The sequence below is a fragment of the Dreissena polymorpha genome, chromosome 5 (genome assembly GCF_020536995.1).
Source record: "Dreissena polymorpha isolate Duluth1 chromosome 5, UMN_Dpol_1.0, whole genome shotgun sequence".
In the NCBI taxonomy this organism is placed as follows: domain Eukaryota; kingdom Metazoa; phylum Mollusca; class Bivalvia; order Myida; family Dreissenidae; genus Dreissena; species Dreissena polymorpha.
The window spans coordinates 90,137,513-90,144,129 of record NC_068359.1 but is presented as its reverse complement, the minus strand read 5'-3'; the positions used below and the strand labels follow the sequence as shown (position 1 = coordinate 90,144,129).

At 35.6% G+C, this 6,617-nt stretch overlaps 1 protein-coding gene across 1 annotated transcript in view; it reads right to left on the bottom strand.

The window, feature by feature from the left end:
- LOC127881738 (60S ribosomal protein L30-like) overlaps positions 1-6,112 on the bottom strand; it is a 332,547-nt gene extending 326,435 nt beyond the window's left edge. Inside the window, exon 1 of the mRNA XM_052429826.1 lies at positions 6,103-6,112. The gene's annotated coding sequence lies outside the window, so the exon portion shown is untranslated. The remainder of the gene's footprint in view (positions 1-6,102) is intronic.
- Positions 6,113-6,617: the final 505 nt, after the last annotated feature.

Below are 6,617 nucleotides of genomic sequence, written 5' to 3'. Positions count from 1 at the left end.
TTATCCAATTGGTGGGTCTTGCTGAAATCTATAGAAACAAGGGCTGTTTGTAAAACACATGCATGCCCCCACATATGGGCTGTCCGTTGTACTGGCAGCCATTGTGTGAATACGACTTTGTCACTGTGACCTCGACCTTTGACCTAGTGACCTGAAAATCAATAGGGGTCATCTGCAAGTCACGATCAATGTACCTATGAAGTGTCATGATCCTAGGCAAAAGCGTTCTTGAGTTATCATTCGAAAATCATTTGACTATTTCGGGTCACTGTGACCATTGACCTTGTGACCTCAAAATCAATAGGGGTCATCTGCGAGTCATGATCAATCTACCTATGAAGTTTCATGATCCTAGGCATATGCTTTCTTGAGTTATCAATCCGAAAACCATTTTACTATTTCGGGTCACCGTGACCTTGACCTTTGACCTAGTGACCTCAAAATCAATAGGGGTCATCTGGCGAGTAATGATCAATCTACCCAATGAAGTTTCATGATCCTAGCCGTATGGCGTTCTTGAGTTATCATCCGGAAACCATTTTACTATTTTGGGTCACCGTGACCTTGACCTTTGACCTCAAAATCTATAGGGGTCATCTGCGAGTCATGATCAATCTACCCATGAAGTTTCATGATCCTAGGCGTATGCGTTCTTGAGTTATCATCCCGAACCATTTTACTATTTCGGGTCACTGTGACCTTGACCTTTGACCTAGTGACCTCAAAATCAATAGGGGTCATCTGCAAGTCATGATCAATGTACCTATGAAGTTTCATGATCCTAGCCCAAAGCGTTCTTGAGTTATCATCGGAAACCACCTGGTGGACGAACCGACCGACAGACCGACCGACATGTGCAAAGCAAAATACCCCCTCTTCTTCGAAGGGTGGCATAAATATATATTGGCTTGGACAACAGAAAATTGTACTAGAATATATAGTCTACAGTTGGGTCATGTCTTTATCATCAATAGGGTGGGCCTTTATTATATGATAATAGAAATACCAAAGGAAATGTTTTGTTTCCAAAAGCACTTCTAAACGTGTTTTTTTATGCTTTCGGTATAAGGTATGAGAATGCACACAAAATAACAACACAACATATCCCCCACTAAAATATGTTATAAGACCTGCTTACAATTTAAAATCAGAAAATCTTCATACTTGCAAGTAAGTTATTTATCCTTTAAATCATTAAAATACTCAGAAACAGTAAATGTCTAATTGAGCATATAAACTATTTCATAAGGTCCAAATCTAAAGGTATTCCTATACTCCCTTTTTTTTTTAATGGGCTACACATAACAATGACTCTGTTATGGACCACTTTCATAATACAAATGAACAGTGGCCAATGATCTATCATGGGTATAAATAACTATTTTACCTTCTTGATGGCCATCTTCGTCTTCAATTGGAAGAGGTAAATCTGTAAAAAAATGATTTTTTATTTAGAAATAACTATTTAGAAAAAAATAACCAGAAGTCACTCTTGATACGACAGTAAATATTTTCAATACTTCAAGGTTGTTAAAAAGTATTTTGTTGCATTAGCATTTCTTTAAGAGGATAAACAATTTTCAAGGCACATAAAATAGGTTTGCCTATTTTTACCACGTAAATTTTAGACTTATTGAATTAACGTGGCCAAAAACAAGGGCCCCGCCTTTCAAACAATGTTTTACATCGTTTGTCTGTTCTCAAGCGCTCTGTTTTGTTCTGAAGAATGATCATTCAGTCGAATTTACTGACAGCCATAGGAGAGAAAGTACAAAAATTCTCCATCCCAATTCAGTAAAATGAATTATATTAATAAAATTCTTATAATCAAACCTTCTACTACTATGTCCTTCATCGGCCTTCCCTTCCACTCATTGACTTTAACCATTTTCAACAGCATACAACATCAGGGCAACCTATAAAATTTCAAGAAGACCATAATATTCCAGTGTCAACAATACTTCCATCATAACAACAGTAGCAATCCATAGTTCCCTGACCTCACTTTTTATTTCAATATCAATATAATTGGAACACAAACGTTGCCATATGCTATTTTGTTGACAGCTTGTGAAAGTCTGCACAGTACCATATTTGTAAATTACACAGCCCTACAAATAATATAATCTCAATTATCTGCCACAACACTTAAAGAAACTAGAGCTTTGTCACAGACGTGACCTATACCCCCACGTGCCCCATCCACACAAGAGAATCTATTAATGGCTATTTTTAAGAATTATTATGCCATTATCATTTATGGCCATTTTGACCTTTGAACTTAAAGCATGACCTTGACCTTGGAGATATCGACATAATTCTTTCCTGCCACACACCATCCATAACGGTGAACACATGATTTTAAAATCTCACAATGAACAACATAGTTATGGCCTTCTTTTACCTTTGAACAAAGTGTGACCTTGACCTTCGAGATATTGACGTAACTCTTTCACGTGACACACAAGTCATATGACAGTGAACAAATGTGCCAATGATTTTTAAATCTCACAATGAACTACATAGTTATGGCCCAGAAAAGCTCATTTATGGCCATTTTTGACATTTGAACTCAAAGTGTGACCTTGACCTTGGAGATATCGACGTAATTCTTTCGCACAACACACCTTCCAATGATGGTGAAATGTTCCAACTGATTTAAAATCTCAAAAGAACAACACAGTTATTGCCCGGACAAGATGAAATTCTTTGCGCGACACACCCTCCAATGATGGTTAACAAATGTTCCAAATGATTTTAAAATCTCACAATGAAATGACAAAAGTTATGGCCCGGACAAGCATTTTACCCTTGAACTCCAAAAGTGACCTTGATCTAAGTTCTTGGAGATATCGACGCAATTCTTTCGCGCGACACACGGTCCCATGATGGTGAACAAATCGAAACCAAGTCAATTAAAAATCTAACAATAAATGAAATAGTTATGGTCCAGACAAACTTTGTGTTAAAAGCACTAAGTGACCTTGTGACCTAGTTTTTTTACCAGGCATGACCCATATTCAAACTTGACCTAGACATCATCTAGATACAACTTGTGACCAAGTTTGGTGAAGATCGGATGAAATTTCGGGACAGACCGACAAAGTGACTTTTATATAGCCCCCATTACACATAGGTAAGTGGGTATAATTACGCTTTATATTAATGCTAGCTTGTGTGATGTACTGCCTTTAGATATTGCATTTTTTGATACCATTTCGGTAAAAGAACTTAATTAATGAAAAGCTGGTCAGTGACCAAAATTCCCATTGAATAAATGAAGAAAAGCCACAATAATATAAAATAGTCAACAATGGCAACAAATTAGCAGACAACACTAAACAGTATGACAATGAGGGCTAAATAGACAAAACAACAATAACATGAACTGGAGAGTTTCCACCTTGGCATGGACATTGGTTTGTAGCACAAAACACACTCACAACAAGAGATGTGTTTGTAAGAAACACAATGCCCCTACTGTGCCGCTTTTTTTATTTGACCTTTGACCTTGAAGGATGACATTGACCTTTCACCACTCAAAATGTGCAGGTCCATGAGATACGCATGTAATCCAAATATCAAGTTGCTGTTTTCAATATTTCAAAAGTTATGATCAAACGTTTAAGTTTTGGTAAAAGTTTTGTACACACACACACACCTTGACACGCACACACATACAAAGAAAGACAAGCCAAAAACAATATACCCCCGTTCATTCGATCCAGGGGGCATAAAAAGCCATTAATGCAAAGCATACTAGTCAAAGTCAACATCAGATATGGTCTTACTGTGGCTGCCTGTTAAATTATTCTTTCTTTTAGCCCTCTTAGTTACAATATAGCATTTAGTTTTTCAAATATCTGTGTATGGAAAATTTAAAGATTTTATATGAAATATATACCTTTGAGAGTTCCATGGTACTGGAAGACAACTGATAATATTCCTTGTGGGTCTTCACATCATGTCCCAGATGCTTTGCAAGCAATTTTAGTTCACCATGAGTCATGTCAAGAATCTATAAAGCATGTTAATTCTTGATTATATTCACAAATATGCAGTCATCATTCCAGTTTGCTGCCAATTTAACAAATTTGTTTTGCATCTTCTACAGAAAAGATGTACACAAGAAAGCTTTTATCTGTATAGTTGTAGTCATTATGGTGCTCCAAATTCTTGTAATCACACCATGCATTTACAGAGTCAAAAATTTTGTAATGTTTAATTCTGAAAAAGCCAACACGTGGTTTGGTATTTACATGATCCGCCATTTTGAAAATAGCTACTTCCTGTATATATGCCAAAATTTATGTTAAATATAACAATTGGGTCTAACAATTTAAAATCAATTATTGGGTTCTCACAGATAACCATTTTCTGTCATACAAAAGCTGCCAAAATCAAAGGTCTCCATAAAAGTTTTTATTATAATTTATTCACAAATTGATGGCAAGCAAATTCAACATAATTACTTATTTCTGTATAAAAGCCGAAGTATACATGTATGTATGTATGCCATTAAACTGGAAGAGAATGTAGTATAATTGCTGAAAGTCTAAATAAATATTGTGCCATAATAAAGAAACCTTCAGGTCACAATATCTCATCTGTACAGGGATATGAAACAAAGACCATAATTCTTAAATGGCTTAAGCAATCCCATATTTGCACAACTAGACTTTAGAAGTAATTGTGAACGATTGTACCAGTTTGTAAAATAAAAAATACATACATATAAAACAACACAACAATTTCTTGATTTAACAGCAAAGTTTAATATAAAATAACAAATCTATGTATCAAAGACTAAAGTAAACAAAAGGACTGCAATGGTCGCTCAAGGTATATTGACAGCAAGTAAGAAATGCTGAACCAATGATTGGCAAATCGCCATGACAAAGTAACCTTGGAACTTTTGAAGAATGTCTTATATGGTACCAGACAATATTTCTTACAATACTTCTTATATGAGACTCAACAGTATTTCTTATATGGGACCCAACAATATTACTTATATGAGACCCGAAAATTAGTGTAAACATGTTTATTTCTTATATGGGACCCTACGATGTTTATTACTTGTAAGAGGCCCAACAGATAACAGAAATACCATGGGTCAGACTGGCTGGCTCTTCACTTGGCTCCCTCCTATCATGGGTCAGACTGGCTGGCTCTTCACTTGGCTCCCTCCTATCATGGGTCAGACTGCCTGGCTCTTCACTGTCAGCAGTTGACATGGACTCTGAAAGAACCAAAGTGAAACCTGTAGATTGCATATGATCAGCACAGTCAACACTGGCATGTTGTATCATGAGAGGCTCTGACTCCTGTATAGATTCTAGACTGTGGGTGTCTTCAACAGTTGCCTCAATGACTGTAAACATATAATGTCAACAGTGGGGTCTTGTATGTCTATTATCCATTGGTGGGTCTTGCTGAAATCTATAGAAAATATATATTGGCTTGGATAACAGAAGGTTTTGCTATTATGTTTACGTGACATGGTTCAGAAAAAAAGGCCATATGAATGTGACAAAAATAAATTGAGTTTTTAAAATGTTCTTAAAGTTCGTTCTTTTCCTGTTCAGATAATGTACACGTTTTATATGATCAAATGAAAACTTGTTCAAACCTATAATTTTGAAGAGATGCTGTGTGAACTCTAAAAATGTTTTTATATCAATGCAACTATTTTGACGATATAATTTTGCAAGAAGTTTTGTCCGTTGTTTACTACTATACATGTAATATGGCCAATTTGTATTGTTACACGTTCTAAATTAAATGAATTAGCATAGTGATTAAATTTGTGTGATGTTTGTCTAAAATAATTTTTAAACGTCGGAAAATAATGCATATCTTCACAACGTCATTTCTCCGTTATTTGACGTTCACACAAAAGGGGCCTTTTTCAGAAACGCGCCACATATATATAAGTATATAGTCAACAGTTGGGCCTTGATATTATTATCCATTGGTGGGTCTTACTGAAATCTACAGAAAAGTATATTGGACATTACAACTGAAGTTTTGCTGTTATGTATATCATAAGTTATAGTTTTTTGTTTACAGTGTATATTGGTTCCTCTACCCAAACAGTGCACGTATGACCAAGAAAAATTTGACGAGGAGTAATATGTGCACTGGAGGGGTAGAGGAACCCATATACACTGTGACAAAAACTTATAAACAATTTTATAATACTTCAAATTCTTTAAAACAGCCAAAAAATCCTTCATTTAACGGACAAAAATCCCTTTTTGCCATTCAAGATGTTAAAGACAATATCCACATGCCGCAACCCTTAATATGATGAGTAATAGAAGGGTGTCGTTTTTACGTACATATTATACGTGTATAAAAATGTATAACAACGGCAAATGCATTTCTGCAAAATATTTGAATGTCTGTGAACATGCCATAATTAGCTTTATGTTGTATTGTGTCATTGTATTCGTTGTGGATTCAGGGCTTTTTTTCCTTCTTTGCGATTGGCCATGGACGGACATTTCACAATTTTGACACGGCCAATTCACAATCCTTTCATGTCCGTGAATATTTACAAAAACGGCCGTTTTAAATCGTGAAAAACGGACTGTTCGTGCTCAAAACTGTAA